General features: G+C 38.6%; 1 long non-coding RNA gene across 1 annotated transcript in view; it reads right to left on the minus strand.

Moving 5' to 3' along the window:
- Positions 1 to 3,345: 3,345 nt before the first annotated feature.
- Positions 3,346 to 22,595, minus strand: part of LOC119715979 (uncharacterized) — a 42,310-nt gene continuing 23,060 nt past the window's right edge. Inside the window, exons 2-3 of the long non-coding RNA XR_005263575.2 lie at positions 10,954 to 11,033; positions 3,346 to 4,804 (exon numbers count right to left, since the gene is read on the minus strand). This is a non-coding gene — a long non-coding RNA (uncharacterized lncRNA). The remainder of the gene's footprint in view (positions 4,805 to 10,953; positions 11,034 to 22,595) is intronic.

Genomic DNA, 22,595 nt, shown 5'->3' on the forward strand with positions numbered 1-22,595 from the left:
TTTTCTTACAGATACAGACATACAGCTCTTTTTGCATGCAATCCTTGTATTTTATCATTATTATTTCTTAGTGTATTCTCGAGTGTCCTCAAAAAGCCTGCTGCAAGAGCCACAGCGTTAGCACATGTCATCAGTCCTCCCAGATGTTGGGTTTCAGGCAGAGAAGACAACTGGAGACGAATGCATGAACTGGGAAAGCATATAGCACAAATGCTCTCACAGTGAATGCTTAATAATAACAACTGTAGGCATGTTCTTGTTTGACCTCAAGATCTTTCCTCCAGGTATATGGAAGATGTAATCCTGTCAGAAGCATATTTTTCCTCCTTTTTATGTACTACTATATATATCCATCCATATATATATATATATATATATATATACATACATATATATATGTACTACTATATATATACATCCATTTATCAACATGTCCATCATTTATCAACAGTCCTGGCTATTGGGGGAGGTCCCAGTTGACTGGCAGCTAGCAAATGTGATGCCCATCTGCAAGAAGAGACGGAGGGTAGACCTGCGGAACTTTAGGTCTGTCAGTTTGACCTCAGTGCCAGTGAAGCTCATGGAGCAGATTGAGTGTCATCACACAGCACTTACAGGGCAACCAGGTGATTAGGCCCAGTCAGCATGGGTTTATGAAAGGCATGTCCTGCTTGACGAACCTTATCTCCTTCTATGACAAAGTGACACACTTGGTGGATGAGGGAAAGGTTGTGAATGTGGTCTACCTTGACTTCAGTAAGGCTTTTGACACTGTTTCCCACAACATTCTCCTCAAGAAACTGGCTGCTTGTGGCTTGGACTGGCGTACGCTTAGTTGGGTTAGAACTGGCTGGATAGCCAGGCCCAAAGAGTTGTGGTGAATGGAGTCATTCTTATCAGTCTATAATTACATTAAAGGAGGCTGTAGTAAGGTGGGAGTTGGTCTATTCTCCCATGTGCCTGGTGACAGAATGAGGGGGAATGGGCTAACGTTGTGTCAGGGGTGTTTTAGGTTGGATATTAGAAAAAAAAAAAAAAAACTTCTTTACTGAAAGGGTTGTTAGGTATTGGAATGGGCTGTCCAGGGAAGTGGTGGAGTCACCATCCCTGGAGGTCTTTAAAAGACGTTTAGATGTTGAACTTAGTGATATGGTTTATTGGAGGACTTGTTGCTGTTAGGTCAGAGGTTCGACTGGATGATCTTGAGGTCTCTTCCAACCTAGACAATTCTGTGATTCTGTGATATATATATCATATATATGTAATAAGTACAGCTAAGACCATTCAGAATATGAAGTATATAACTCATTTGTTTTGGAAAGTTTTCTGACATCTCTATATTGTATGTTCACCACCCACTTCACAGTGGAACAGAACCATCTCTTCCCAAAATGTCATTTTGTGGTTCTCAAATGGAGTGGATTTTTGACTTCCATCAGCCTGGTTTGCATTTGCATCCTGTGTGGCCTTATTTCAAACTAAAAACATATGACAAAGCTATTCCATAGTTGAGAATATTTCATCCTGTGCCTACATTATGTCCCATTCCTCAAAGTTAAAAAAAAAAAATAAAAAAATCACAGCTAATCTAACAACCTTTCCACTGTAACAGAGGCAGAGTTTTATCTACACAGCTCTTCCTGTTCCAATTGCAAAAATATAATTTCCTATTTACATCAGGATGATCATTGGTGCTGAGGTCAAAGTTATCTCATAGGCTTTATGTTACTAAAACCTGAAGTTGATCTCAAGAAACAAATTTACATTTGAGTCTGGATAAAGTTTTGCAGTCCCCCAAAGTAACTCTGTAAAACACATGAAGGCAAAAGAATATAAGAAGTGGAGGGAGAATGTAACACAGTACAGGAGACTAACTAGCAGATGGGTAACATAGTGTATGCTCCTGTTTCTCCTCAAACCATGGAAAGATGACCATCAAAATCTAGCCGTCTGTTTAACAACAAGCTCATCAGTGTAAGCTGAATGTTGTCTGGCTTCCAATTACTTCTGCTGCTGCACTTTGGAAAAGGAGCTGTCCAGCAAGAACAGAAACAAATATAATCTAATAAATATCCAGAGGAACCAGGAAAAGTGTTAAGTTAACATCAAACACTATCAAGAGAGATAAGTGAAGGTAAATTTATTGCTTTTCCAGGAGAGGTGTCTGTACTGCGAAAGTACATGCTACAGATGAACTGAAACTATCCTCTGTCTCCCACTCAGAAAACCCATATGAGTAATTTTTTATTTTTATTTTTTCATGTTGACCATAGATATACCAGAGATTTCTAAGCAATGTCTAAAACTGTTTGTTGTCTGAGTGGTGATGAAAGGAGCTGAAATGTTAATGACTCACTATGGTACCTCTGTGGACATAGAACAAACATTTCTGTTACTCATAGTCTTCCAATTGCACACTCAGAGTCTTAAAAAGAAGTAGAAGATCAAGACCTTCAGTATATGTGTATGCTAAGGTCTTGATCTGCATCCAGTCAAGAGGGACAGGATACATTTCAATGCAGTGTGGACTTCTGTATCTGAACTATTTGCCATGAGTTCTCTTTATAGTCAATAGAGGGAAGGTCAATAGAGTCAAAAGATTTTAAGATGTAATTCCTCTTATCCTAAAGCAGACAACAGATTTTGTTCAGATCAATCTCACTGTAAGCTCTATTGACTGTATTGACCAAATCTTCTTTAACTATAATGGGATGACTAGCTCAGACACAAACTTATAGCGTGGATAGTAAAAGCTAGATAAGGTAATTTCTACCAGGGGAATTTATGTCATCTACAATGTGCACTTCCAGAAGCTTTGTTTGGGAAAAAAAAAGATGGCCAAAAAGATGAAGGAATGAGTCAACACAAAAGAAATATTGAGATAAGAAGCACATATCTTAATTGCTATCTTCTGTTGAAGGTATTATTTTATTTGGATTGCCTTCTATTATGTCAGTCCTCCTTTGACAGGACTTTATGGCTAAGGACTGTATTCTAAGAGGTAAATCTAATGTCAGGGGAAGATTTATGAGATATGGGATGAAAGGCTCAGGGAGCAAAGTCAGAGTCAGACACCAGTCTACAAGACCCTCAAGGCTTCCAGAGCATGTTAACCCAACCCAGCGAAAACAGCATGAAACAGCACTGAGCAGTACTGGAAATTAACATTAGTACAACCTCATGATACTGAATTTATTTATTTCCTTATTTTTTCTTCATTGACATGAAAGTCATTCACTTCTCTTCATTTAGTTAATCAAAAAGGACAATAGTTTCCTGCCTGGAATGAGGCCATATTTTTACATATTTAGTTTTTATGATATTTACACAGCAGTTGGAATTTAAAAAGACTGTCATTAAAGCTCCATTCCAGCATTCCATCAGATAAACAACAAATTATCTGGGTTGATTAAGTTCACCTTGATAAAGAGGTCAATGTCTGAGGCATCATCTGCTGACAAAGTCATAGCCACAACCTTCAGAAGGAATATTTGTTAGTAATTAACTTCAACTTCCAGGATAAGAATTTAAGGGCTTTTCTTTGGCTTTGATCTTTTCCAGGTCAAACATCTAGATTTCACCGGCCTCTGAGTGCAGTGAGCAAGCAGAAGGCACAATGTTTATGCAGTGCTTTCCTTGGATTATGAACAGTGGTTTTGTGACTTATATTATACTATTAATCCAACCAGACATATGAATTTCTTGAACCACTTGCACAGTCAGTTTGAAAAGACTCTTGCCCAGTTTTACTGGCAGAAAAATAAACAATTATATAATTCAAAACACGTCCATCATGTATCTGATATAGGTTGGATAATTCCCCCGAACCCTGTAACATTCGTTTATTCAAACATTAACAAAAGAATTTGCTCAGAGTTTACCAGATCTGAATATGGCAAACGGATGAGTAATGTGTTCCGCTTTCAGTGGTGAGGCAGGAAGAAAATTCACATGCACTAGCATATATACATCTACAGACAACTTTTTTTTTTTTTTTTTTTCCAGGAACCAGGAAATAATTCTGGGGGTGGATTAGTCTTAAATTCCATGCTTTTAAACAGTTATTTAGACAGTTGAAGCCACTATGCATTCTGAGAGCAAGAATTCTGACTTCCTTTCTACAACAATTTCTCAGCCCACAAGCCTTTTCCTTATCAAAAATAGTGTATTGCAGAGTTCTGATGTGCCTGTCAGAACAGAAAGAAGGGTAACTTTACAGCTGGAGCCAGTACAGTGCTGTACACTGGTGGCTGATGATCTTCACCATGCTGTAGGATGCATTTAACACCTTCTCAGACTGCATTGTCAACAGTTTAATTTCTATGTGAAAATATCTCAGTTTTAGTGACTGGCAGAAAAATTGAATATATGTTGTTTAACCTGGCTTCTGGATCCTAAATGTTTCTTAAGTTAGTCTTATACCTGCTTTCATAGCTGTCCTGAAACAGATTCAAGAAGTTCATGTGAAATGACCAATAGTATAGAGAAAGTCATTGGATCAGACAAGATTAAAATTGTCTTGGACCCATTTGACTTCTATTATTGCCTGGTACCTTGACCCACATAGTGTGTCTGAAGGATGGTTACAAAGCTTTGTAAAAATCTGGCTTCTGCATCATTCCTGGATTGTTTCCAGAAACAAATATTAGCAGCTCACCATGATCTTTCCTCTTGGCAATATTCAGCTAAATGACTGTGTGCTTTCAACTTCACTGACGTTAAGTCCAAGATAATGTCACTGGAATCAAGAATGTGAAATTCAGTTCTGTTTCTTCAACTCCATTGACTTCAGGAGACTTCATATCTGTAAGGCAGAGAATACACCAGGTACTCCTCACTCTTTCAGCATTCACATTTGGCCCCATTTGGTCATGTCAACACTTGGAAACTATCCTGGCAAGTAAAATAAGATTGGGTTCTTGGTATCACTTCAGATAGTTATCCTTTTTTTGATAAAACTTTTCTTTATACCAGTGGTGTATGCTTTCTTCTAATATGTAGACTGCCGAAGGTATTAAATCAGAACTCAATACAAATAACAGTTTGTTTAAAATACAAATGACTGAAAAAAATATAAAATCCTTGGGATAAAAAAAAAAAAAAATAAAAGGGTTTAGCTTAGGTGGCATCTAAGCAGGTTAATAAGCAACTTGTTCAATCGTGTCCCTTGCCTAGAAAACAGCAGCCATACTGACACCAATACAAATACAAATAGGAAACACAGAAAAGGAGTGATATGCAAAGCAATATGCAGACAGCGTATCTGAAGGGAAAGGGTTGGAGAAGTAGAGAAGTAGGAGCTAGTTTTACCACTTTTTTTTTTTTTCTTTTTCTGTCACAACAGAGAAACAGTTACAAATCAGTTACTATATTAAAAGTGGGTGAAGATGTACACCAAACAAGGAAATCCATGATATTATTCCCTCTGCTTTGTTCTGAGTGAATCTCAGGAAGTCACCCACTCTGCTGTATAGGTTTTTGTGAGAACTACACCGTTCATCATATCAGGGGGAAAACCCATCTTTGTGTGATGGGTTTTGCTGCTGCAGTTCATCTGCCTGAATGTTTGATCTGCTACTCTCATTAGTTTTCCTGTCATGGTCTTGCCAGGAATGAACACACACTGTTCAGAAATCGGTCTCTCCTGGCCTTTTAGAAACATGTGACTCATTTCCTTCCAACAGTGACATCCATTATCAAAAGTGTAAGCAGAAATAAACCAGTTATCTTGGACCATCAGTGATTTGAATATCTCTATTAATCATTTAACCCTGAAAATGTGTGCCAAAGTATTCAAAATATTCATCAGCTTGAGTGGGATTTGTTTCCCTTTCAAAATCTTTGAAACTCAGGCCAGTTTGTGGAACTGGACTACTGCAGGAGGACTTAAGCTTGGGTTCCAATTTTTAAAGTTTTTGCCTTCATTAATTTTATATTTAAAAAAAAAAAAAAGTGGGGGTGTGGAAGAGGGGGGTGACACGACACAATATGAGTGCATTATACCCAAGGAGAAAAGAAGAATTATCTGCGGGCATATAGCCATATCAATTAGGTAATGAGAGACATTGTCAACAGACCACTAACTTGACCTAGAATAATTTCAGCTTAGCTGATTGGCACTTAGTAGCTTTGATGATCACTTGCTGAAAGCTTGCCACTTATCTGTACACCATGCTGTCCTGTACACAACATATACAAGAATTTTTCAGGCTCAGCCTCACAGAATCACAGAATAGCTGAGGTTGGAAGGGAACTCTGGGGATCATCTGGTCCAACCCCATTGCCAAGCAGGGTAACCCAGAGCACGTTGTACAGGATGGTATCCAGTTAAGTTTTGAATATCTCCAGAGAAGGAGACTCCACAACCTCTCTGAACAGCCTGTCCCAGTGCTCTGTCACCCTCACCACAAAGAAGTGCCCTCTCATATTCAGTGCCCTCTCATATTTTGTTCCTAAGTGGAACAACAATAAACTACAAATTCTCCATGAGAGGCTCAGCACCATGCATGTGATCTGTGATGCTTTGTTCCCAAGCAATAGTAACATCCCTACATCCTTACCATAGCCAAGGAGACACAAGGAGACTGCATACAAGACTTTTGTCCTGGAAAGAAGAGAATAAAGTGATGTAGCAACAGTGCTGCTGTTAATATCCTAAGAAAGACATCGTGAAGTCCTTTCCTATCCAACATTGCTACTATGCTCATGATCATAATATTTGTATTTTGCCTTCCAAGCATAAGTGAATCCAGAGAGAGAGAAAGTAATGCAAAAACTCCTCAGGCTATTTTTTTCTGTACACAAGACTGTGGAATGAGTATGATTTCATTTGGGCTGGAACCTGGGCCAAGAAAAATGTATTTAGTCCCACAGATATTCCATATCTTATATTCCTGTAGTGGAAGACTTTGATCAGAGTACTCTGAAAGTGTTTACATTATTATCAACATGTCAAGGTAGTGAAGCTTGCCCCTCACTGTGCTCCTATTAGCTGCCATGTGTGATTTGAGAACTCCCTATAGGGAAAGAAAAAATGGAATCAAGCTCATCAGAACTGTGTTGCCCCGCCTTTTATTATTATCATAATTGTTATTATTATTATCATTATTATTATTATTCATGGCTAATGCATGATGCTTCTTTGTGGGACACTTCTTGTTTTCTCTATCTTTTCCCCTGGGGTTCTTTGGTTATGCCAATCACTTAAAGAGAGGATAAAGGCAGATACATGGTAAGGGAGGGACAGTGTGCCCTCCAGCTACTTTGTCCAGCCATAGACAATTTTCACCACATAGTCTTGCTTCTCTAGGCATAGTGGGGTATGCTTTTATATTCTATCCTTTCTGAACTCATTATCATCAAAATTCAGTGACATTGGTGCAAATTAACACCTGGTCTCTGTTTCTAAAAAAAAGAAAGCCTATCAGGTGGACACTTAAAAAAATCAATTCCCATAATATAGACAAGGATATTAAAAAGAGAGAGAAAAAGAAACACACAGAGATGACAGAGTGCAGCTCTCCCACAGAAACAGACAGAGTGGCAGCCAGCCATTGTTCCGAAAGGCAGCATCAGCACCAAGAATCAGATGACTAAGCTCCTGATAATGAATGAAATATTTTCCCTATGCTGAAAAAATTCTGGCACTGCAGAAGGACTCAGGATAAAAGAAGCAACTTGAAGGGCCTTTCTGAAGGACACCATCAGATACCCTACTGCTACAAGAAATTCCAGTCCCCTAAAGAGAAGAGATGGTTGTGGATGGTGTTAGGGATAAAGGGATACAGTCTTAAATTAGTGAAATTAATGACTTAAATAGACTTAATGGAAATAAATTTGAATAGCATTTTCTGCTAAACAGTATCAGTTGTGTTGTGAGAGGCATGACACAGTGTTGGTCAGGATTAGAGCTGTCTCTGAAAACAAAACAAAACAAAACAAAAACACACCAGAAGAACCTGTATAATTCTGAGTCTTGCAAGTGAACAAAGAGCATTTTGAAATGCTAACCCATGCCCAGATGTTTATTGTCACTCATCTGCTGAAATGTGGGGAGACAAAGCAGAGATGGAAAGGAACATGGTACCTACATCTTAGCACAAAAACACTTCAACACACAGATGGGGAGTGTTCAAGTCTTAAAGGGAAATTCACGAGGACTCAACTCCTCACTTGACTGGAGATTCTTGCTATCACAGCTGTCTTCTGACACTCCACACAGAGGTAATGTATTTCTGCATTGTACTAATGTGTCATGCATGTACCAGTGTGATGTTTACCCAGCACATCATGTTGCTGGCACTGTGACCCTAAGTTAGGCAAAAAGAAGACATTGACCAATTGAAGAGTATTGGGAGGAGGCATTCATAAGTCAATGCCATCTCTGACAGTATCAGTGCTATCCAACTCTACTGGGACTGTGTGTAGATGTTTCAGATCTCCCTTACCAGAATGAAAGACAGAAATTTGAGGAAAGTAAAAGGTCCAGATGTCCACATATAAGATCATATATACATATATAGTTATATATTTACATGTTAAGAATGTAATATTATATATATTTTATGGTGAGAAGTTGCAAGCAAAAGAGAAGGGCTTACAGTATAAACTGGGTTTTAGAAAGGTCTTCCTTCTCCTGGTAAAATGTCTTCTGAGATAGAACACCTCCATTAAAGTAAATTTTCATCCACTTGACTTTATGCATTTTAACTCATGGGCTAAAAAGTTTGCAAAAGTTTACAATGCTACTGAAAATATTAAAAACATGCTGAGATTTATTCTCTTAGAAGAATTACTATAGGCAATATAGACTTCCCTTCAATGCAGCCAAGCAGATGGACAGGTTGGGTATCATTTGAAGATTCTGGAAGTAGCAGCACTGTTAAGAGTGACCCATACAATTCTACTACACAGAGACCTAATCCTCTCCAAAAATCAAGTTTAGTCATGACAGAAGCTTTGATTCAAGGTTTGCTCTTGCATTTGCAAACCAGAATATCTTCTCTACTGATATGGTAAAAATATTTTGAATGACATATACAAAGCTAGGATCATATCTGAAAGTCAAAATCAGAGCTGGTTTCCTAGTAATTCTATTCTCTTTATTCTGAAAACTAGGTAATTCTGAACAGCATTATATTTCTTACATTAAATATCAGACCCAAAGTTCAAGGCTTCAGTGGGGACACGGCATCTACAAAGCCTTCATTAACAGTGCTGTGAGACTTTGAAGCTCCGCTGTGCAACTATTAGCTGATATTTAACAAACAAAGATGTAGGCCTATGTGTTGTTTGTGGCTAAGCAGGTGATGATTTTCTCTCCACCGCCACCAGTCAAGGACTTTCCACTACCAGGACCCAGCGTCCAGCACTGAGGTCAGGGTGTGAGTGTTCAGAGGTTCAGGCTGCAGCAGGGGAAAAGGGAAATGTTATCTCCATTGATTTCTAGTTCAAAGAAAGCCTTTTGCTTTCACACTTTGAAAAACACAGACTATCAGATCATCTCACAGCCAGGCTAATAGTGGAGTTTGTTCTATTTCATGGTTAACATATTACGTTTAATGCTTGCAGGAATAGAAACTGCTCAGATGGCAATTCCCTCTCTGTACTCATTAAATTCTCTTACAAATCTATAGCCTATTAATACCAATGAGATTGTTCTCAGTAACTCACAGACTTAAAACCAAACTAGTTGGTCCAGTTTTTCCCTACAGATAAAAGCAATTGTATTCAGGGAGTTTCTATATAGTGACAAAGGAAAATAAGTATTTTTACTTACTTTCTAATAAGATGGCATATTTTAGAGACAAGTTCTAAAGCACTCTAAAGCACATGTACATACTGTTTTAGATTGTGAAATCCCATTTTCTGGTAACAGTTATTTGATGAGCAGATGGTAAGAAGTATGTTTTTATGCAAAGATAAGGTCAGGCTGCAGGATATATTAAACATGGCACCAGTACTGCAGAAACAATGAGGATCAAGTATACCTGTGGATGACCTCACAGGAAGGGGAGCAGGAAGACAAACAGAATACAAGCTAGGATATGTTAAGAGATTATTAGTCTGATTAGGAGCATTAGATACGTTAAAGCAAGAGAGATACATAGCAAATTCCAATAAATGAATGGGGAAATGATGAATGCTATAAGACAAAAAAAAAAAAAAAAAAAAAAAAAAAAAAGCCAATTTGATTCTATGTCATTTCAAGCACCTACAAATTTTGTGAATTTCACTCATTTATTCATCTGAATTTGCATTCCCTGCTGGAGAAGTTATAAAGGCAGCTGACAGCCTTAGATCAGCGGACATTAGCAGAAAAAGATTTAATTTCCAGAAACTTTTTTCATTTTTAGTGAGACAGGTTATGAGCGATAGTAAACAGACTACTGTTTAAGTGCACAAAGATATACATTTCTGTTACGTCTTCAGTGTGGGATGGCAGAGGAAGCCGTGTAACACTTCCACACATTTTATATGCTTTTGCCTTTGTAGAAAAATGAGGTTTCATTTGTTTAAAGAAATCTTTTTATATAATACTTCATTGTTTAATACATAGAAAAAAAAAGAATAAAAATAGAATGACTGAGTATGAAAAAAAAAAAAGAATAAAGACATAAACTTCTGTGTAGTCATGTAGTCACTACTACTACTACTACTACTACTACTACTACTACTACTACTACTACTACTACTAATATCACAGTGAAGATCCATGGAGGTTGCAAAAGTTATGGCAGTCAAACTAACTGGTGAACATAAATTATGCCTCTTCCATTAAACCTCATCTCCAAGGTAAATTAATAAATGCTACAGATCTCTCTAAAGGTCTTGTGCATTTATCAGTGGAGGTTTGCTCTTCCATTCTTCACATATTGATCAAAATGAACACTGTCACACTGTGCCTGTGGAGTACAATGAAAGAAGGGGGATTTGCCCCAGTTGTGGACTTACTCTGAAAAGATTCCCGAAGTTCAGAAGTCATCCAGCCCCAGTGAAATTCACCCAAATGTGGCATACGGTCATAAAAGAATCTTAAAAGAAACACAAATAATAGCTAGGGTATGTAATCACATTGAGAAACTGTTTGGAAAGAGATATATTTTCTGATTGCTTTGTAAATGGTCCCAAGACTTGCATAAATGCCCTGGCTAACATGACTACACAAACCCTCTACTAGCAAAGGCAAATAAGATAAGGATTTTTTGTTCTGTTGCCATTCAGTCTTTGAAGCAATGATGGTCTAGACAAACCAAGTTTTGCTTAACCTCCTGTTAAAGATGAAATATACCTAGAAAGAAAACACATAAAGTTACTATGTTTTAAATGTGGGGGAAGGAGATGAATTGTAGTACTACATACAACTCAAAAAGTTTTGTACTTTTCAGAGTCCGTTTTCTAGCAGCTATTTTCTGAGAATACCATTAATGCAAGCAAACAACCAATCTGTATCAGAAAGTAAGAGAGCATAAGAATTAAAATACTGACATTTTAAAGTGAAGCTAGGCCTTCAGCATTCACATCAATGAGTTACCAAGTCATACATGTATACGCCTCTGAAAGTATGCCAGCTTGCATTGTGGCTGCTTGTGTAGCTGGAATTGAGCACTGTTATTACACTTTTTTCTAACAGGAATAACACATTTTCATGCCTGGAAGGCACTTCAGAAAATGATCAGGTAGTAAATCTAACAAGATAAAAGCCATTCTTCTTGCACTGCATGTATCACAGTTGTAGATGTGAAGCACAACACTCTGAGTAGGTTGAAAAGAGGGTTGGCTGATACATAAAGGAAAGACCCACTGCTGGATGTTAAATATGATTATCTGGAGAACCAACAGCTCAGAAAGCTCCCAAGTTGGTGACTGCTGGAAGAGGGCTAGGTGGAGTTTGTCTTGTGTGGTTTAGAATTGTGTTTCTGTGTGCTTCATCTTGGCTGCAGCTCTTCCTCTCACAGTTCATTAGGACATTTTGGAAGTGTCATATCTCATATCTCACAATGAAGTAGGAAATAAGAGAGATACATTTCTCCATTTCCACTTTCTTACCCCCTATTGGTTCCACATGATTAAGTGTGTTAATTTGTCATAGCCATTAATTTCATAGTTTCCCTATGGCATTAGTTGTGGCTTTTTGAGGTAACATATTTTCTCCTTACTACAAAGGGAAAATATGTGGTAAAAAAAAAAAAAAAAAAAAAAAAAAGGAAAGAGATCAGAGTAAAATGTGAGAAGCAAAGGACTGAGGGGGCAGAGATGGGCAGAGATATGTATGAAGCAGGCTGGTATTTGTCTCTTCCTTAAATAAATATATATATATTTTAAGACAGTGCTTTGAGGAATTTGGCTGATTGACAGTGGAGATAGAGATTGATACGGTCAACCCGTCTCTGGACCACAGGATTGTAATTTTTGTATTGGAAAACAGCTGTAGATGAAACTGAGGAAAATAAAGACTTACCTCATCTTCAGATAAGTCCACTGTACCTGGGAGTATTTGCACTTCTGACTGCAGGAGTTATTCTTATCTTCCCCAGATCTGGATAGTCATGCCACAAACTACAGCATTGTGCCTGCCAGTGCCGTACCATTAGGATTTCTTGTGATGCAGTGGAGCTGTTCAAACTCTAAGATAAATATGTCTGTCTTCCTGGGCACACCAGGAGATGTGTGATCGTTCTGGGGAATGCTCAGAGCTTCACTGATGTATCTGGCATCAGCAGGGCAAGGAAGTTGCTGGATTGAGTGAGGGATAAATCTGCTCTCTGAGTTGCATGACTGAGGTGATCTTTGTGATGGTTGAGAGGAAGAGGGGAAAATCCAAATATGATTTTACATTAAATCTGGAATGAGGATATCCCCTAATGGAAGTTGAAGTCTGGTTATTGATTTTCTTTAGGTTGCAAACTCCTTGTAAGTCTAGGATGAACCTCACCTTGATTCTTCTTGTTGCTGTGCTACCACTGAAAACTGATTCATTGCTGACAGTGAAAAGGATATTTTCTCATAGGATCTGAGACAACTTGCATTCTTATTGGAGTTTCAAAGAAAACAACTTATTATCATCAAATGTCAAAATTTGACAAGCATGCACGAGTCTCTATCCCACCCCCGTCTCTCACCTCCTCTCATCTCCAAATCAATATATATTCTGTTTAGGTTTCTGTTGGTATTTTTGTATTTTTCTTAGTGGAATCTAGACATAACGTAGAATCACTTTGTGATACAGGGTACAAACCCAATCAAGATGGCATTCAACTTATGCCAGTAAAGTAAACAGTAGATGAGAGGTGTTTTTGTCATATGGTGATGTGGCCAATGAAATTAAATGATACAACTCCAAGTTTAGGTTATCTGTGATTCAACCTGATTCTAGCATAGAGGAAAACAAAATCTTAACTATGAAAATGATACTATAACAAACTGGAAAACAAAATATGACACTATGACACTGGTGCTATGACAAACTGGAAGTAAACCATTAGGGTTTTGCTTATAGTCTTCAAGGTTCCAGATGTTGTTTTGGTGGCTGCTATAACCTACTTGCTGTGAAGAAGCTATTTCTGCTGGGGACTAGAGTCAGTCTAGGTAGTTAGCAAATTTATTGTTAGTATCAGACTGAACTCTGACAGCTTTATATAATTCTATTCTATTCTATTCTATTCTATTCTATTCTATTCTATTCTATTCTATTCTATTCTATTCTATTCTATTCTATTCTATTCTATTCTATTCTATTCTATTCTATTCTCAGAGCTCTCCTCCAGTAAGGAGATTCTCCATGTGGGTGTTTCAGTTAATTGACAGCTTTGTTTTCTAAAGGAGAAGATACAAGGGAGAATCTGCCCTTTTAAACTATCCAATCTTTGTTCATTTTCACAAGTCTAAAGCAATTAAGCTAGGATAATAAAAATGCTTTATGCTATGTACAAGGAAAAACCACATCCCAGCTCTCCTCCCCTGAAGATATTCCCCCCCTTGCCTCAGTCCTGCTTTTCTGCTCTTTTCTTTGCATCTCATCCAAGAAAAGTACCTACTTCTTATTGTGCATCATTCTGAGTTTTTGCCAAAATCCTTGTTCCTGCTTTCTTTGATACTATGGTAAGTTTTTCTTCAGCCACAGCTAAAGATTTTATTTATTTATTTTATTAATTCATTTATTTATTTATTTATTTATTGCTAAGTGCAGAGCTCATATTTTCCCTTGACTTACTGGCAGTAAAATATTGTCTGATCAGATGTCTAAGCACAATGGTATTCGCATCCAAGGATGACATTTTTACCTTTCAAAGAAAAACAGAGCTTCACTTGAAGATAAAAAGGCAGAGAGCTGAAGAATGTAAACAGAGTTTACATTCTCTTATCACAGTTAAAGGAGAAAAGAAAAAAAAAATACCCCAAACTATTTTAAACAGAGGCCCAATATAAGGAAGTCTGCAAAACCACTTCCCATTTCATAGGACAGGATATGCCAAAGAAATTATACAGCTTGGCACGAATAACAAAGATAATTTCAACTTTATTTAAATATTACAAGGACATTTAAAAACATCTTGGGATATAAATCCTATTTTGATTACATTCTTCATCTTTACTTTAATGTTCAACTTTCTCTGGGTTGAAGGGGAAACTAAAAGATAGTCAAAACTTGTGGTTTTTAAAAATTATGAGCATCCTGTAAGCAGCTCTGGAAATTAAAACCTTACATTTAATCCCTGTGTGAGCCTAGAGAGGAAGCCAGCATATAATCTTCTCCCATTGTTTTACTAGAACTCTTTTATCGCTGATGGCTGACCTGGAAGATGAGAGGTAATTTAAACTCTAATTGTCTCAATAAGAGCCAAGCAAAGTAAACAAAACTATATTAAAACAAACAGACTGCAGCCACTGAATCTACGTTCTGTCAGACTCATCACCCTGGGGACACTGATGGATGGGTCAGGATTCAAATCTTGTAGGCTGGGATCACTGATGAGAGAACCGCCCCTGCTGGCTGCTAAACAGATGGGCACCCTCAGACATACTCAGCCACATACACATTCTCAGCTGATGGAAATCAGTACTTCTCTGCAGAATTCAATAAAGAGATATCAATATTCAACAGCTGTGAATCCAACCTGTAAGATTTTCAGTTTGGGTTAAGCTCAGGATTCAGAAGTGTTGAATCCAAGAACATGGCATGAAAATTCCCTCAGGACTTTGCATTTGTAAGTGCTAGTAAAAACCACACAAGTGTCAAATAAACCTTTCCACAAATGCAGACTGTCTTCTCTTACATACATGTTATATTCAAAGAGAAAAAAAAATAATATTGAGAGAGTGTAAGAATTTAATTAGGAGTGCAATCCTATAGGCATCTAGTTTTTAAACACGTTACATTAGATGGATGAATAATGATATTAAAAGCTAGTAGCTTAAGTGTCACAAGGAGAAAAGTAGGAATTTTGTACCGTTGTGGGAAAAAAAAAAAATAAAAAAATCTGTTTTCCATTAGGGAATGGTTCTGCAATGTATTGCAAAGAACTGTGTATGGGTTAGTTCTTCCTTCTGTACTGGGTTAAATTCTGCTCCTAAAATGAAAACTCCAGAAATCACTGAGTTAAGAGCAAAAGGAAAGAGTGACAGAAAACCTCAGGGGAAAATGAATGTACACAAAATACACAGGCCCAACGTAAACCTTATGCTCCCACTCCACACAGTGGAAGGCATAATTCAAATCAGGGAAAATGCCAATTAGGCCTACAGCATATATGATATACTCTGCTTAAATAAACCAACATGACCCTTCCCTTTTATTCAGTGCCAAAACATGAAAAAAAATCAATGCAAAAAGTCACTTTTCCATGTCATAGGAGATGACAGTAGTGGTCTCACTAAGCAAAGCCAAATCCTTAAAGTCATCGTGGACAGCATCTATCCACACACAAAACACTGATCAATTAAATCTGTTCTGGAAAGAAGAGTTGCACATGTTAAAGTTTTATACTTTGATTTTTTGTTTTGTTTGTTTGTTTGTTTGGTATTACTCTTTGTTATTCTGTACATTAATACAGACAATGTAGAGGCAACAAATCTTCAAAATAACCCAAAATATCTGAAATTAGTCCATAGAAATTTGTGTAAGTCTCACGTAAGTCTCACAGTGGGAGACCTCATTTGTGCATCACTGCTCTGTGGTCTCATTGGACTTTAAAATGGTCTAATGATTTCAGCAGATGCAAAGAGGGTGTTTCTCCTCAGTGTGCATTGCAACAACTCCAGTGCACCATTCTGCACCATGGCCTAAGCAGTACAGATTCAAGTGACATTGTCAAAGGTATCTAAGACATGAACTGGAGTTGAGAATCCAGATTCTCCAGGTAAATTTTGACAGTCTGTTTCCAGGTGTGGAATTATTTCAGTCTCTGGCCAAGGACACAAAGGGGGAAAGGCTCCTTGAAAACATGTTCCCCAACCATGTGTGAGGCTGGGTATAATCCACATCTAAATTACCTAAGGAAAGCATTTCTGATCTGAGGAGAGAAAAGGACATTTGCCAGAGAAATGCTTTCAGGACATGGTTAACAATAGTAACTAGAAAGGTCATCATAGGGCATCAACTTTGTTCCTGTGCCTTTCGTTGAGCAAGCTTAAAATAAGGTTGGTTTCATATAAGTAATAAGTCAGCCAATTAGAAAAGAAAACTAAGAAGAGTCCCTGTTCACTGCCACCTTATAATGCAAGGAAACTAATGCAGAGATCTTATTGCAGTTCAGTGATAGTATCTTTGCTCCTTATGAAGCCAGACAGTTAGTAGAAACAACTGCCAAAAATAAGTCCTGTGCCTCCTAGGCAAGGACACAACAGCCCTAACTGGGACAATAGAGGCAGGCTGGAGAGTCTGAAAAGTGAAAGGAAGAGAGCAATAATCAAAACAAGTTTATTTTGTTCTCACCACTGGGTGTGTTCTCATTTTAACTGAGGAAGTAACTCAGTTTAACATCCCGATCAGCTGAAAAACCTCAGCTTTACCGTAATTGAAGTTCATTTTTTCACATCCCTTTGATCTTCCTTAATGCCCTGTTACATTTTCATAATGGACCAGTGGTCTCACATCAGTCCTGGTCAGGCTGGTTAATTTTACAACCAAGGCCTTCCTTGTGAAGCAACTGCTGTAAAAAAGCTGTTCCTGCATATACACTCACATGTGTTCTCTTCCCATTACTCCTCAAACACTGAATGCAGACAAATGAAGCAGAAGCAATCTCTGGGAATTCTGAGGGACAAAAGAGCCTTGTAAAATAAGCCAGGAAGGTGTATTATTACTGAGGATGAGAAAACAAATGGCTGCAGGGTCCTCTGTCTTTATTCCCAGAGCTTTTTTATACAGCCCAAACACCACTGCACAGGGAACACCAGCCCTGTTACAGCTGCTGTGTTGGCCCTTCTTCTAATACGTCTCCAGACTGTTGCCAATTTGCCTTGAATCTGCCATAGGAGAAGTTCAGGTCAAAATACACAAACTTGGATGGTAACAATTCATCAGAGACTGTCCAGAACAAAAGAAAGGACAAAGTGCAATGTTTTTTACTCAATTATTTCTTCCCAAGGATTTTTGGAGACTGAGTTCCAACAGGCTGAGAAAAGAGAGAAAAAGTCATCATGTTGTGCTGGTAATGCATAGTGTAAGGTTTTACTCCATCAGTCTCAACTTGTGATTGGGGGGATAAACTAGAGAAAGAAGGTGTAACTTCTTTGCTTTTGTAAAAATAATGACAAAAAATTACCGACGTGAAATATATAGATAGATCCTATCCTTTGAAAATGATTTTGGCACTTGAGTTCCTGTAGAACCTGGTCTTTTAATGTGACAAAAGGTCAAATGAAATTAATCTGTCCAAGTGAGAATTCTCAGAAGCATTCACATGTGGCACTCTGGAGAGTTTTGTGACCAGTCAAAAAAATCCTTGTTTTCCTTGAGACAACAACATATGTGTGGAAACTACATCCAGCAGTTGTAGCTGTCATCTTCTACAGTGTCTTCTTAGCTTTCCACTACTGGCAGCTGCTTGGAAGTAAGATGGCACATTATGAGTCTATGCCTAGAGCTATGAGGCCTTTATTTCCCTCTGTTTTCCCAGAATGAAAAATAAAGTTATTGCATGGATGTGTAAAATCTTCTGTGGTCCATTGCTGAATAGCAAATGTAGAAATTGCTACATCTGAAAGTAGCAACACATTATGCAACACCCATATGTGCAACACCAAAGGCACAACCATACCCAGAAACCCTACATATTTGAAACACCTGACACATAAACAGTCACACTGGGTTTTGTTCATTGCTGGTTGCTTTTTTAGGCAGCCACAGAGACATTGCAAGTTTCATTGGGATAGAATAAATGGTGGCAGTAATAGGTTAATCTGAACTATCTGGTTAAAAATAAAATGTTGTAGTTTGTGCAGGTGTTCTGCTCTGTTTTAAAACAGGATGTGGGGTGAGTTGTGAATACCATCAGAAATGGCTCTTTCTTTGGGTGGCGCCAAGAATATAGATTCTTTAGCAACATGTCTATTTAACCTGTGTGGTTTCCTGACAACTCGGCATTTCTGTCACTTCTCAGAATAGTGTGCAGGTCATAGGATAGTTTTGTTGATCAGCATGGGATCACTACCTGTGTAAACTGCACAGATAATGATCAAAGGCTAAAACATGCTTAGCAAGGCAGAGTCCTTCTCTGCTTGCCACTTCCAGAACCCAGTAGCTTATTTTTCTTGACAGTAGTACTGATCTGCAGGATGTGTTTCTTTCCAAAACCATTCAGTGTTGCTCTCCTAATTGTGGTTTCATAACTTTGGTTTCCAATTTTACCATGTGAACAGGGGATCAAATATGATTCCCTCCCAACTCATGCATGGCCAGATCTCTAGCAAGTGTGCAGTAAATATCTAAAATAACATCCTTGATGACATTTACATTTATGGAACCATTCCCTATTACCAGGAAGAAGCAGTCTCTGAATGACAAAGCTTGTTATTTTTTCTACACGTGGTTTGCAATTATTTAACAGTTCTGCAGCAATCTGCCATAAAAATTCCAACCATTGAGGTTTTGATGTTCTACAGCAAGGAATGAAGCCAAACATCATCCCTGAGCTGTCTACATTTCTGTCCTTAAATTGAGCTCTGTGGAGTAACGTTCTTCCTAGAGCATCTAAAGCAGCATGTCTCCTCTGACCTGTAAGGCACACCTAATAGTAACAGCAACCTTTGTATAACTTTTCCTGAGAACTGATAGACAAGCAGTTAACAGTGCTGTGAAAGTTCACCCTTTGTCCCTTCATTCCCACCTCCCTCCCCTTCATAGTTTCTGAAGGATATAATGAGCATAACTGATACCTCAAGCATTTACCAGAATGAATAGTGTGATCTTTTCCCTGCTCATGGTGGCTAGACATCTCCATTTCATCGCCTACACAGATGTGTTTAGTATCTCATGTTCTATCCCCGCGGTACAGGCTGCCTGTGGAGTGAGCTTCACCACTATCATTTAAGTCTATAGAAAATGCTCACATTGCAGTGTCAGACTTAAAGGAGATAGCTAGTAAAGACTATTGTTGTTTCTTATCTTTCCCACACTTCGCTTTAATCTCTTGTGTGAATGCAACAGCTAGGGGAAAAAAAAAAAAAAAGTGTTTTTGGTAGCTGGGAATATTTGGGGTTTTCAGGTCTTACAGCGTGGACTAGCAAGGCAAGCAATTTTTCTCTCTATGCATTGAAAGGGTGTGGCATTCAGCAGTTTCTCAGTTATCTGTGCAGAAAAGCTGTGTGTCTCAGTTTTGATCATCACAGCCCTGTGATACTACTCATAAACAAAACTGGGAGTTTGTAAACTACTTTGTAAACACCATGGTGTTTGTAACCACCAAGTAGATCCAAGAGAATCATTTCTTTTGTTGTTTGCCCTCAAGGTAAACAGTATTGCTAATAGCAACACTGTTAAAATTCAATACATTGGCAGAACAATTTTCACTGTGAAGTACTTTATGACCTAGAAATTCAGCTGTAGAATGTCTGATATGTCATTACCCAGGTTCCTGCCAGGAGTACAGGATGAGAAACACTTCCATCAGAGACTAATACGGAGACTTCAGAGTGGCAAATTCCACGTGTTGTCCAGTGACTTTCCCAGAGAGCAGAAGTGCCATAATTTTCTTATAAACAGCATTGAAGTACTTTTAATGATCATATCTGTGAAGGCCTTGGGCTTCTATTTCACAGGAGGAATGACACCTTCAAAGCAGCTACACTTCATGTCCAGATGAGGCTCTGAGTCTGAGGAACGATGCAATGTATTTTATCACTGACACTGCTTCCAGCAGTACTTAAACACCCTCCTCTCTCCGTTGCTGCCCAGAAGTAACCTCTGTCTTCTAAGTTCAAATACAGTGCAGTGTTTCAAAGCAGTGCACCAGTTTAGAAAAGGGATTACTTCAAGTTTTCTTAATGTTTAAATGAGGAACAGTTACAGCTTAACTCACGACTCATGGAAATTAATAGAGATCTCAGTGGGACTAGACAGACCCATAAGCAAGGAGATGCCCTTCATATTTTCGTGAACTTCTGTAGATTCTTATTGGCTAGTGCTCATTTATTTTTAAATGGCAACAACTTTCAGCGCTTGACTATTTACACAGCTCCTGTATCAACAAATATTTTTCCCCAAAGTGTTGCAGTAATTAACATATAAATAAACCATGTATTTTCAAAGCTGGTGACATATGTTAGCAAGTGTTTGCCAACACAAAGCTGAGCACAGCAAATACAGGGAGATTCCATTTCTTCATCTTTTCAGGCAGACTGTTGCTAAGACAGGTCATTAACAAGTTGCAGAACCTCCAGTTGTGATCCATATGGCATGAACTAACAGCTATCAACCACATCCGTCTCACCAGCCTAACGAGCACATTCACAAAGATTTTCAGGAATGCAGGTTACAAGGTACAGGAAAGCATTACAGTGATACATCCACAGCTGATGTAATTTGGCATGGTTCAATTAAGCAGACTCAGCTCTTGGTACTGATTTTCCTCTTTTCTCCAATTTTACTTCTGGGGATTTTGTCCTCAATTTTATCGTTGTAACTGTGAGGATCTACATCTGTGTCATGTTGGATTATTGCAGATCACATCACTAAGTTGAGAGCTAAAGGCTTCCTACATGTAGGACTCTAAATCATTCCCGTAAAAGACTTCTCCAATGTATAAAAATATTACAAAGGTATGAGCTGGGTGCTGCACTTGGGTCACAACCACCCCATGCATTGGAACAGGCCTAGGGAAGAGTGTCTGGAAAGTTAGCTGGCAGAAAAAGACCTGGAGGCACTGGTTGGTGGCCAGCTGACCATGAACCAGCAGTGTGCCCAGGTGGCCAAGAAGGCCAATGGCATCCTGACCTGCATCAGAAATAGTGTGGCCAGCAGGATCAGAGAAGGGATTGTCCCCTTGTGTGCAGCTCAAATATTGTGTTCGGTTTTGGGCCCCTCGCTACAAGAAGGATATTGAGTTGCTCAAGCGTGTGCAGAGAAGAGCAATGGAACTGGCAAAGGGATCAGAAAACAAGATTTATGAGGGACGGCTGGGGAAACTGGGATTCTCTAGTCTGGATAAGAGGAGGCTGAAGGGAGACCTCATTGCTCTCCACAACTACCTGAAAGGAGGTTGCAATGAGGAGGGTGTTGGTGTCTTTTCTCAGGTGACAAGTGATAAGACAGGAGGAAATGGTCTCAAGTTGCACCAGGAGAGGTTTAGATTGGACATTAGGAAGATTTTTTTAATTGAAAGGGTGTCCAAACATTGAAATGGGCTGCCCAGGGAAGCAGTGGAGTCCCTATCCGTGGAGGTATTTAAGACAGATATGGAAGTGCCCCTAAGGGATGAAGTTTAGTGATACAACTCAGTAGGTCAGGATGATGACTTGGTGATCTTCAAGGTCTTTTCCAACCTAGCTGATTCTGTGATTCTATGACCACAGTAGCACTGTACAAGAAACCCTTTCTCTCAGAGTGTTTTTCCCAGCATCTCTCCCCAGCTGGGTACTTTACATCAGCCATTACTTTGCACTGGTTGCCACCTCTACTTGTCCCAGCCACCATCTGCTAACAGTGAAATCCTGTTGTTGTTGTTGTTGTTGTTATTAGGGAGAACCAACCTTAATTCAGATATGAGCTATAGCTAACCTATTCACCTTATTCCAAAGAAAATTCCAACCACACTACCTTGTGTGGTCTGCATCTAGCTTAGCTTTAAACAAGCCAGGTCTGACATCAATGCACAGGAAAGCTGTGCTGGGTCCTCTTGCGTCAACCATACACAGCCTCAGTAATATGGAATCCCGGAGATCTCCCATGGGAATGAGAACTGCTGGGCCAGTTTCCCTACAGCTTTTCATCTGATGTGCCTACCTGACTCAGTGCTGTGTTTTGACAGAACCCACCATCCTGATCTGTGATGGCCACTTGCAGAAACAATGTAACAGATTATCAGACACCAAAATAAGAATAAGGAGTCTGAAGTAAAACATAGATAGAATTATAGCATTTACACCCAGACTGATCA

The sequence above is a fragment of the Anas platyrhynchos genome, chromosome 2 (assembly GCF_047663525.1).
Source record: "Anas platyrhynchos isolate ZD024472 breed Pekin duck chromosome 2, IASCAAS_PekinDuck_T2T, whole genome shotgun sequence".
Lineage (NCBI taxonomy): Eukaryota > Metazoa > Chordata > Aves > Anseriformes > Anatidae > Anas > Anas platyrhynchos.